General features: G+C 45.1%; 1 protein-coding gene across 2 annotated transcripts in view; it reads right to left on the reverse strand.

Annotated features, from left to right (window-relative positions):
- The window catches only part of LOC144792047 (T-kininogen 1-like), a 207,062-nt gene that overhangs the window by 99,889 nt on the left and 94,723 nt on the right, over positions 1 to 12,450 (reverse strand). The window lies entirely within an intron of this gene.

The raw sequence follows: 12,450 nt of genomic DNA on the forward strand, positions 1-12,450 counted from the left end.
GTCAGTTAGGGTAAGGCCCAAGTAATCGAAAGTGGACACCCTCACTAGAGGCCTGCCTTCCATTCGGGGGTGTGGACAGTTGGTAGCATTGGCATTGAAGACCATATATTTAGTTTTCTGGATATTTATCTCCAAATCCCTTTTCTTACAAAATAAACTAAATTCATCCAGTACCCGCTGCATACCCATGGGTGACTTGGATAGGATGAGGGTGTTGTCAGCAAACATTAAAGCTGGCATTTTACGGTTTGCTAACCTTGGGGAATCTAGATCCTTGACTGCAAGGAGAGTGTCGATTAATCCATTTAGGAAGAGGGAGAACAGAGTCGGTGCTAACACGCAACCCTGCCTCACCCCTTTCTCAATGGGAAACTGAGCTGTCAGTTCCCCACTCTTGCAATGCCTTATCCTTGCGTAGGTGCCTTCGTGAAGGCGCTTCAGCTGATGGCAAAGGTATGCTGGTACTTCCATATCTTGGAGTAAGCCCCATACCTGATCGCGCCGCACCATGTCAAAGGCGGATTTGAGATCCACGAAGGTTCGGTAAAAACTGCCACCCTCCAAGATTACAGTTTTCCAATGGATCAGTTGCAATCTGAATAACTGGTAGATGGTTGAGGTTTTACACCTAAAGCCAGCTTGTAGGGGGTTAATACATTTGTCTAATCCATCCATGATTGCAATCGACCCAAGAGTACACGTGCAAATATCTTTTGGGAAAAATTAATGAGACTTATTGGCTGATAGTTTGCCGGTTTATGCGGGGAACCTATTTTATAAATAGGGATGATTTCTGCACCAGCCCAATTCGGAGGAAGCGCCATGCCTTGAAGGATAGGGTCCATAAGTAGGGTTCCCATAGAACATGGTCATGTCTAAACAGGTCTCCAGGGATCCTGTACAGCCCTGGTGCCTTGTTCGGCAGCAGTTTGGCCAATGCCAAAGATACCTCTGCCACTGTGAATCTGGTTAAATCCTAAGGCCCAACCATTGGTTTCTTCACCTTGGGACCTTGAATATAAAACTTTAAAATCGGATCTCCAAGCTTCTTCCCCCAAGTTAGGTTTGATAGCTGAGTTGACTTTGGACTTTCCAGTTTTTACTAGATTCCAAAAGCCTCTCATATCTCTATCATCTAGAGCTTTTTTAATTGCTTCCCATCTGTCGAGATCCCATGGTGATTTGTCTTCAGCAGGAGTTTTTTTGTAATATGCCCTGGTGTCTTTGATGCGTAGACTATCCCTTTCCCTGATCCCTAGTGTCAAAGCGCATTTAGCTTCCCTACTAGAATTTTTCGGTTTGGGGACACAATTTTTGTGGTTTTTACCATTATAAAAGAATTCTGCCAATTTTAAAACCATATCATAGTGATTCTTGTCTAACAGTAGGAGAGATTCTGGGCCACCACTGTCTTCGGAGACAGCAAATGCGGTCTCTAAAAAGGGTATGATTTGTTCGTACACGGAGGACATTTTTTCAGTAGAATGTGCAAGTGTCACCCAGCATACTCTCTGCCTCCTTCAAATAAAGTTAAATTGGGGGGAGATCGTTCTAGTGTGCCCTGGTCATCTTTAAGCTGGAACCACTCTAAAACTAGGACCTGTGGATTATGGTCACTTTCACAGCAAGATTGGACAGAGAAATTCATATTTCTATACCACAGCTCAACATCTACCAGGATGTAGTCGATTACAGATGCCTGTCACATTTTTTCAAAGGTAGGCTTACCCGGGCTATCGGAGGGGAAACTGTCATTACATGCCCTAAGTGAGTGGCTAAGTGTGAGTGTAGTCATTTGAAGGACAAGGAGAGTCCACCCCCAGTCGGGTAGATGTTACATTCTGGAATTGCACAGACTGAATCTTCCTCACTTGTAATGGTTGAGGTTATGCCATTGAGGGGTTCAAAATGACAATTAAAGTCCCTTCCAATAATTACATGTATTGGTTCCGGTAATGAGGAGAGAAAAGAGGTCAAACAATATAGGGTCTGCGAGGTTTGCCCATGCCTCACTAGACAAGAGTAGATGTTAATAATAGCCAACTTTGGGAGGGCGTCAGAAGAGAGGAGGATACACAAAATATCGGGAGAAGAGATGTCTACCATCTTTATGGTGCATCTCAGATGTATACCATCCCAAAAACATATACCCCCTGAGGGTTTCCCCCTAGGCCCCTGGACGGCTGGTATGCTATAAGCAACATATCCTACTCTATAAAGTGATGTTTTTGCCCATGTTTCCTGGAAAAGATTGCCCATGGGTATCTATGAAGTCTCCCCAATCCAGGAGATCCATTTTAGCAATTAAACCTGCTATGTTCCAGGATAAGAACTTAGTGTTCTGTGAATTTGCTGTTTTTCCGAACTGTATGGGCGAGGGTCCCCCCTGCTGTTGTAGTACTTGGTGTGGAGTCCCCACCCGCCCCTGTGTAGAGCAAGGAAGGACCTCAGATGTTCTATTAGTAGCTCCTAAGGTGCTAACCACTGATGTAGCCTCTTTGTTTTCCTTAGCATATTGATCAGTGTGCTCAAGTATTTCACAGTTTTGGGACTCATCTAGCTGGTTAGCTAAAGGGGTTAGATGTTTAACAGTAGGGTTTAGTCAGTCGACCAGATCTAAAGAACTATATTGGTTACTGACAGGGATGTTGAATAGCGAATTTGTTTCAGAATCCCAGCCCTTATTTGGTGGGTTGCCTATCAGAGCTCTTATTTCCCACTTTTTGAACACACTTCCCATTCTCTCTAGTAGGGGACTAGGGGGATAGACATAGCCTAAGGGAAGTGTCTGTATGCCACTAGTCGCCCTAGGCTGTCCCCATTCAAGGATGTGTTGAACCACCCGACTATCTCTAAAGTTTATCAAGATACAATCTCCCAAAATATCTTTCTGCCTCTGCCTCAACCAGCTAACCCTACGTGCGAATAGAATTTCGCTGTGTATCAGGTGGTGGGAGAGGTCTGTTTTTATTTAACCAGTAAATGCTTTTATTCTTTAATTCTGGGTAGGGTTCCACATGACCTATTTCCAACTCTGGTACTCCAGCTAATATAACCACATATGGGGTAGAAGCTGGAGGCAGATCTATACATGGCAGAGTGGGGTTAGTACCCCTTAGATTGGGTCGGAGTATATTCCTATTGTCTCCTTTACCATTTCTGGGAGGATAGTGCTCCGTTGGGATATCCAGAGTTGTTACCATAACCCTTGTGCCATGGGCATTATCTACAGCATGTGTTGCCCTTTGTTGGCAAGGGAATAAACCCTGGGTATTTTGGTATAAGGGAGTAGGCCCCGTGGGTACGATCGTTTGCGCTGGTGGTTCTAGCCCATCTGGTAGGGATGGCACAATTGTGGCAGATGGAGTCACTGGGATTTGTTGGGATGGAGTAGCCAGGGCTTGGGATTTTATAGATTGAGTGGTATGCAAAATAGTATCAATCCTGCTTCCAGGAATCTACCAATAAAGACAGCTTATCAATGTGACTCAGTCCAGCTGCAAGCTCAGAAGTTCAAAGTCAATTTTAAGTTCCTTTACCAAGTATGAAGCCCATATCGGTGGCTCCATTAATTCTTTGCTACTATCACCGACTACATTACCCATAGGCGGAAGATTAGACCCCATCGCTAGGGTGTGATTCCCGTGATTCCCTCACTTATGAACTTTTTGTTTCCGGTGGACTCCTTTTCTTTTTTCGCCCCCACCCATAATCGTTTTACTAGGAGACTCCTGCGCAGACGATAGATCTAGAATGGTCCGGGGGTCTAATGTTTGGGAGGAGCAAAGTACTCCTGACTGCATGAGTGGTGAAGTTCTTGGTAACATTGGTGTAGAGAGAGACGTCTCTCGGTGCGTTCAATTTCACTGGAGACGGCTCCTATTGCTTGCCGTAGCATTTGGTCAATCGCTGTAGGTTTGGCAGTTGGAGCATGCACAAGGTCTCTCTGCCTAGAGTTTGGACTTATGGGCAGGGGGGTGTCTTTCCCCATACTTGATTAATTTATGAGCCTCCCTTGACCGAGTTACAAATGGTAGATAATATTTAATTAAATAGGACCAACGTACTCCCCAATAAACTTCGAGTAGTTTAATCCCTGAGCTTTGCTCAAACAAGCCCCCAAAGACTCACCCCGGAGCAACAGTATGCTAGATTAGCTAGAATACAATTGCTAGACTTAGCAACTCAACGTAAATTGAGTTAACACGGGGGGTGACATCGCACACGGAGCAGTGCGCTGAACATACTGGCTGGTTCCTGTGGTTTCTGTAGACTCTGCCACACCTGGGGGGCTAAGGCTGTGTGTCTCCCCTGCCGCCGCTTCCGACTACCTGGCGGCCGCAGCAGGGGGAGACTACAGCTCCCAGGCTGCACAGCGGCCAACTTCCGCCTACCATCGCGCCCGGAGGCGCTACAGAAACAGGGAGGCTTCCTCCGTGTCGCGGGACGCGTGCGGGACAAGCCGGGATGAGCCCGGGCAGAGGGCGGGCCATCTGTGGCCATCAGGGGCCAGCAGAGGCCGGACCGGGCCACCCCTCTTGGCTGTGGAAATGGGGAAACGAAAACTAATACTGTGGAAGGCAAAGGTAAGAAAGCTAAAGTCCCCAGGAAATCTGAGTCCATAATATCTTATCTCACATCTGCAGTTGGGGTCCTCAGCGCAGAAATTGCCAATGCCGAGAAAGAACTGGGCCTGGATTTTGTTCCTATCATTCAGGACGTCTCTGGTGCTGCACTACATTTGGAGCCTGTTCTCCCGACTCCACTTGAACCTACTGTAGTGATCGTGAAACCACCACAGATTCCTCAGGTCAATCTAGATGGAACTGGGGCTCCTGATCAGGATAGTGAGGTGCATACTCAGGGTCAAGATTGTATTGGACATGAAGGATCAAGGGGGAAACGAAGGCACTCTAAAAAACCCCGAAAGCAAAATAACGCTAGCTTGCCTTCAGATAACGCACCTCCTGAAGTACGACTCCCGGATCACTTGGCAGATTTGGTGGAACACTTATTTGAATCACGGCTGGAGCCGGCCCTCGTGAACATTGCCAAAGACATTGTGGATACCCTAAACTCTTGTGTGGCCAGCCTTTTAAATAAATGCAACCACATTGATCCCTTCATAAAGGAATATAGGGTACAACATCCTAGGTAAGTAGAGTCGCGGGAGGCACGGGAGAGCCCCAATTCACAGATTGTTCAATATGCAACATCAGAAACTTCAAACTGTGTAACTACCAACAGCGCAACCCTAAGCGTAGAGAAGTTGGGGACCAGGGAGGAGGATAATCATAGTGGGCGGCTGACCAGCTCTGCAGAATCTTCTTCAAAGCAAGGAGTTGGGTTAGCACATTTTAAATCTGCCTTAGGCCATACAAAGCCTATCTCTAACCGGGGTCCTACTTTAATCTCCCACCTGATGCGGCGCTCCTAGTAGCAGTTCTAACTGGGGTGCCTCAAATAAATACAGGGTCAGTGGAAACCGATTTTGATCTACTGAGGAAAGCTAAGATATGGTGTTCCCAACTCAGCAGCGGAGGAGCTGAGATTACCTCGCACGTTATTTCTGCTAGACGGGTCGCGTGGGTAGGGAGGAGAACCAAATGTATACCCGGTGATTGTGTGGTAATAAATTTTAACGGCCCAAACGTGGCTGACAGATTGTTTTGGGACGGATCAGAAATGGTGGGTCCTGATATTAGACCTTTCCCCCTGGGTTATTTTTACCCCCGGTATTCCACTCATATAGAGGTCCTCTTAGGCTAGATGCCCAAACAATCAGACGTCCCCATTTTGAAACGGCTGTTACCAACATAAACACACCCCAAGTTTCTAGGTTATTTGCTCATAAATGTAGAGGTCCCCACCCCGAAATGGCCCTCACCAACAATAATTCCTACCAAGCTCAGCAGGCCTCATTGAGGAAGGAGGGAGGGAGTCAACTTCCCCAATGTATGATGGGTACTTCTTCTAATCAAAGGTCCACAGATTTAATTTTATCAAATAGGTTTGCGCCTCTCTCTCACATGGATGTCAACGATTGACTAAATAAAACTGAACAAGTGCATCTAGGTGGTAGTAAGGCGACAGCCCATTCCTCTATGCGTAAATTCCTCAGTTGGAATATAGCAGGATTAAAAAATAAATGTGCTGATGAGAGATGGAAAAAGTTTGTCATACAGCATGACATTATCACTTTACAGGAGACCTGGGACACAGAAAAAAGCTTTTGTCTTGATGGGTACTCCAGTTTTGCTGTTAAGGCAGTTCCAGGTCTAGGGGGTAGACCCAAAGGAGGGCTGCTTATGCTTATTTCACTCGAGTTATGTGGCTCCTTTAAACAGCTTGAGCTGCATTCAGACAATATATTAATTCTGGAAGGGGCAGGCCCAAATCATTTAACTACCCTTTTGATTAATTTTTACAATGCCATGGAGAAGGACCAGTGTAACCTACATCTTAACTTTCTGGAAGGTTTTTTAGAGGAATATAAATCCTCACATAACACTGTATTCGATACCATTTTGATGGGAGATTTTAACATTCATCCGTGCAGCTGGGATTGTCTGGCAGAACAGGTAATGGGACCCGTAGGATCTATTTCCACACACTTCGAACATAGCCCACAGGGGGAAGCTCTCGAGGGACTATTAGCCAGTATGAACCTGTTTGAGGTAGATGGTTTTAGGGGGGAGGATAGAGCCCCGACTTTTAAAGGACGAGAATCAGACACTGTAATAGATTTTATCTTCGTATCGGTAGGATGGATAACAAAGGCCATTTCATACGAAGTAGTAGTTTCTATTTTCAGTGATCATAATCCTCTTGTTCTGGCTTTGGACCTTGGGGATGTAATAATCAGACGAGATTTAAACACTGTAAATACCAACACTCTGACCCCCAAGGCCCAGGCCAGGAGACTAAATTGGACCAAGGTTGTTCCAGATACTTTTATGCCGGATCTCCTCACTAATGCAGAGCTGGATTTTGCTGTTTGCCTAGATAATACAGCTACCGGTAATGATATCATTGGTGCCTATGTCGCCATTTGCACCAGAATTGACCAGGATTTAAAAACTAATTCTAGGCAGAAAGAGCTCAATCACCCTAGGTGGTTTGATGCCAAATGCTCTAAGGCACATAAGGATCTTCTACAAGCCTTAAAACTAAAACCTCGGAATAGTGAGCTCATTTCTGTGATGAGAAAGGCATATAAGTTGACTATGTCCTGTAGGAAAAAGGCCATTAAAAACGAGGCTTGGAACAATCTTATCTCTTTAGATATCCGGAAGGATAGTAGTAAATTTTGGGCCACAATAAATCACCCATTTTTCACTGGGGTTGATAACACGGTCTTTGACTGTGTGATCCCTGACGATCTATGGGTCTCACACTTCAGTAAGATTTATGATATTGAGGAGTGTTCACCCGTAATAGTCACGGATCATAACTCATTGAACTCAGCCCATCCGCTACACTTTGAGATGGCTGAGGTTCAAAGGGCGATAGAAGAGACATAAAAAAATAAGGCTCCAGGGCCAGACGGAGTACCAGCAGATCTCTATAGGACCCTCCCAAAACTCTGGGTAGAGATTCTTACAAATGTTTTTAATTCATTAAGTAGTAGTGGATTTCCATCATCCTGGGCAACATCGACTATAATTCCTGTGTTTAAAAAAGGTTTGCGGAGTGACCCCTCCTGTTATAGGCCCATCTCCTTGATCGACTCTGCCATTAAAATCTTTGGCAGAATCATCCTGCATAAGATGGAAGATTACCTAGAGGAAAGGGGAGTCCTCTCCAACCTACAGTATGGGTTTAGGGCAAAAAGAGGAACTTTAGACCGGTGCCTAAACCTCCAGATGCTCATAAGTAAATACACCCAGGCGAAGGACGGTATGCTCTACATGGGTTTTATGGACCTTTCATCGGCCTTTGACTTGGTAAACCGGGCAAAATTATGGTCGATTTTATCCAATTTAGGCTTCGATCCCTCCCTGGTTAACTTTCTAGCGACCCTTCACCAAGGTCTCCAATCAACAATTAGAGTTAACAAAGAGGGGGGTTGCACCAGCTATTTTAACTCCAAGCGTGGTGTCAGGCAGGGGTGCATTCTGGCACCCCTCTTGTTTATCTTATATATTAATTCCTTGGACAAACACCTAGAGGGGGCTACCTTGGATGTCCCGCGCGTGGGAGACTCTGCAGTCCCGGTCCTTCTTTATGCGGATGATGCTGTTTTATTAGCCCGCACGGGACTGGGCTGCAGAGACTCTTGGACGCCTTTGGTGGTTTTATGGGGTCCCTAGACCTACAGGTAAACAGCAAAAAGTCCCACGTTATGGTGGCAGGCAAACGCCTGAAGGCCCAAAAAATAGAATGCTTTACCTGCAATGGGGCGGTGATATCCAGGGTCCCGGTTTTTCCATATTTAGGCGTCATTTTCGACGAAAAGGGCACCTGGGCCCCTCAACTAAACGCTAAGAGCTTAGCTGTGGCAAGAGCATCTTCTGCCCTTCTGGGTTTCGCGAAGCGTTTGGGCTCGAGGACTATAGAAGCCCTTTTAACAGTATAAAAATCTAAATGTTTGTCTATTACACTGTATGGTGCCTCACTCTGGGGCTATGTTCCGTCAGGCAAAATGCAGATTATGGAAAATAAGTTTTTAAGGTCACTATTAGTAGTTCCTCAATCCACTCCTGTATTTTCCCTGCACTCAGAGCTAGGCCTGAGGCATATTACGGATCTTATACAGTTGGCCCCTTTGATCTGTTGGATTAAAATCTGGCTTAATAGTGAGATCACATTGAATCATTCCATCTTAAAAGACTGTATGGCGCTAGACAAGTCTAACAAAATACCTTGGCTAGTTTATGTCAGAAACACATTCTGCAAACTGGGTCGACCGGAACTGTACTCGTCGCCTAATTTGCTACAAAAGTCTGACTTAAAGTGGATTAAGTCCAATTTTTTAGGTCGGGCGGAGCAAGAACGGGAGATGATGGAATTGCTAAAACCTTTGTTCTGAAGACATCACCACTTCTTGAACCATACCTTAGGATTGTGTCAATTCCTTTCCACCTCCACCTTTTAATCCGATTTAGGCTTAATATTGCTCATTTCTCCGTGGGTCATTTTCCAGTTTGGGGTAGACCTGAGTCATCAATACCATGCAGTTGTGATCATTTTTCTAGCCAAACTCTGATGCATTTTATCATGTTTTGTAACCACTATGCCGATATTAGGAAACAGTTTCTGGTACCACTTCTTAGAGAAGCAGGGTTCATGCAAGTTAGGGCCGCACTAATGTACCTACAACTCGATGGTATATCATCACAATCAACTATCCATGTAACTCTGTTTTGCAGATACTATGATACACCCCGCAAGCGCTGGATCATTCCTTTGCTTTGGAAATTGGGATTAAGAACTTGTCGGCCTGCTTATTTAGCTTTGCAGTTTCTGGATTCCCAACATACTGCTAAATGCATAGCTTGCTTCTTAAAGTCATGTCTTAAAATTGTTTGTAATCTTTGAAGTATTTTGCACTATCTAAATGAACTGTTAATAATTATGGTTTTTATGTCTACTGTTTTTAATGTAACATACATTGATTTTTTATATGTATTGTAATATTATATTTGTGTACTTTTTATGGTTACATGATTTGCAACCGAATAAAAGTTTATGAATCGAATCGACCTACAACTCCTAGGCAGTTCACAGGTGATCTATGGGGTTGCATGTTTCCTGGTGGCTGCTGTCCGAAAAAAAGCTAATAGACTAGCGGCATTAGAGACTGTGGGATGATTAGAATTCTCCTGCTATTGAATTTTTTTATCTTTGGTATTTTAACTTTTATGAATTTGATGCACATTGATGATGAAATTGGTTTTATTGTATCTTTTATACATAAATGTATTATTGTCACTGCTTTTATGATTTTAATGAATCGAATAAAGTGTTATTTGACTTGAATTAACAAGGAGGTGGCCCGGCCCAGCCCAGCCTCGGTCAGTCTCGGACGGGCTCAGACGGGCCCGCCCTTGGCCCGGTTTCGCCCGGCACGTCTCGCGCTGTGGGGTGAGAGGCTGCACTTTATGCGCGAAGTTGGTCCGGTGCCTCCCCCTCAGGACTTGAAGCACCTGGGTGTGCTCACGTTGCACCCTGGGCGATGTAGTCCTCCACAGGGTGTTTGTTCGGGATGCAGCTCCAGAGCAGGTTTGAACAGAGTACAGCGTCCAGAGCAGGTTTCAGCAGGGTACAGCGCCCACAAAAACGACCAGCAGTGTCACCAAAAGAGGGCGTCACTTCAGCAACGGGACATTAACGATAGCGGTCTGTGGATTCGCAAGTGTCAGATGGTTTATCCAGCTTTAACAGTGTCACTATCAATGTCTAATGAAGAGAGGGGGCAGTATCTGTTTATGATATGTCTCATCTGACATGGGGTGCAGGTGTGGTGCAAGGAGTTCAACAAATTCCTTATAAAGCGTTCCTGTCAGGCCATCAAGTCCAGGGGCTTTGCCACTGGATAGGCACTGTATCACTTTCTTAATGTCCTCCACTGTGAAAGGCTGAATCAATTATTCCGTGTGTCCCTGAGACAGCCATGGCAATGCAACATCGTCAAGGTAGCGAAAGATATCAGCCAGTGAGGTAAGTGCTGCACAGTCAGCATAAAAATTCATAAGGACCGTGCGGAAAGAGGGCATATCAAAATGTTCATGTGCTTCTGAACTCACTATTTTAGCTACATTTTCTGCTCCCTGGGGTGCTCACAGCTTTTCAGCCAGGTTATGTTCGGGCCTGCCCTCCCTCACCATATACACGCACCACATAACGTTGGGAGAAGAACCGTGATTCCTGCACCACCAGATCGTGAAATTCTGTTAGCCACTCTCGGATCTTTGCTAAAGTAGCCTGATTCTGTCGATGTTCATATTCGCGTTCTAGGGAATGCAGCTTCTTTTCTATTGTTTGTAGTTGAGGGTGCATTGCTTTCAGTACACCTGCTTGGGAGCTCACACAAACCCCCCCTACAGTGTGATTCGAAGTCTCCCACAAGGTATTAATGCCAGTCACCAACCCCTCGTTTGTGGCAAAATATAGAACAATTGCCAACCGTATCTCCTCCCTTAACACAGCATTCAGGAGTGACGTTGCACGTAATTGCCAAATGAATGGGTCAAGGCCAACGCCAGGCACTGATAAATACAGCAGCACACAGGAGTGATCCAATAGGGTTTTAGGCATATATTTAACCTCTCCCACCCACAAACAGATCTCTCTGGATATCAACCAGTAGTCCAATTTGGACCACGACCTGTGCACCAAGGATACAAATGTGCCCTATTTAAGGAGCGTGTGTCATAAGCACCAAGCATCCAACAGGTAATATTCTTCTAGTCCCTCCCGAATGACACTTGCTGACTGTTTGCTATGCCAGCCAGTGAGTGAAGATCTATCCTCAGAGGATCCAAGTTTGTGTTCAAGTTCCCCCCCACAGTATGTTGGTTGATATCAGATTATGGAGGCGCTGACACACTAATATGAAAAATTCAGGGTCATCTACTTTGGGGGCATAAGTGTTGGCCAATGTAAAGTGAGTGCACAATTGCCAATCGGCCTATTTGTCTACTATTGTGCATCTGTGTACGGCACCCCACGCTTAACCAGTATCCGTACACTGTGAGCATATGATCAGTAAGATGATCTCAAGCGATATACGGCCCTGCAAACCGTTTTGTCAGTTTGAGTTGTTAAGTGGCACTCCTGCAGGAATGTAATGTGTATGTTATACTATCTCAGTAGTTAAGAGCCAATTGGGTTGTACAGGGATTGTTGTTCCCACAACTGTTAAGGATAAGAAATGTACCTTACTCCGGTCTTGCCATTTCAGAAACTTGTACGCAGTGGATGTTACTCAAAGTACCATATGGTGCACATGATTATATGCACTGAAGGTGACAATTAGGTGAAGTACTAACAATCCAAATCGATACCACTCCCTTCCACTTCAACATTTCAACTGGGCTAAAGACATTCCCTATGATAACATTAAAGAGGGGACATAACATTACATACAATACATCCATGACAAACACAAGTCTGCTTATCATAATCATTTGGGTTGCTCGTTCTTGGGGGTCACCAGGCTCCCATTCCCTCCAGATAGCCGGAGGTGGCTGAGAAAAGCAATTTCATACCATGGCTGCCACTCAGTCACATTGTGGAGGAAGGCTGTCAATGGCCTCCAAGAGTCCATGCCCTTGCCAATGCTATAGGGATAATTAAAGAAAAAGGGGTAACCCTGTGTCCCTCAGAACCTGGGTAATTAACGGTTAAACAAAAGAATGGTTCTGTTGGGTAAGACACATTACTTTGACCCTGCTTATTAATGCAATCAAGATTAGGTGCTCTCTGGTACACACATAAATTGAGAAA

This window comes from Lissotriton helveticus, chromosome 11 (assembly GCF_964261635.1).
Source record: "Lissotriton helveticus chromosome 11, aLisHel1.1, whole genome shotgun sequence".
Taxonomy (NCBI): Eukaryota; Metazoa; Chordata; class Amphibia; order Caudata; family Salamandridae; genus Lissotriton; species Lissotriton helveticus.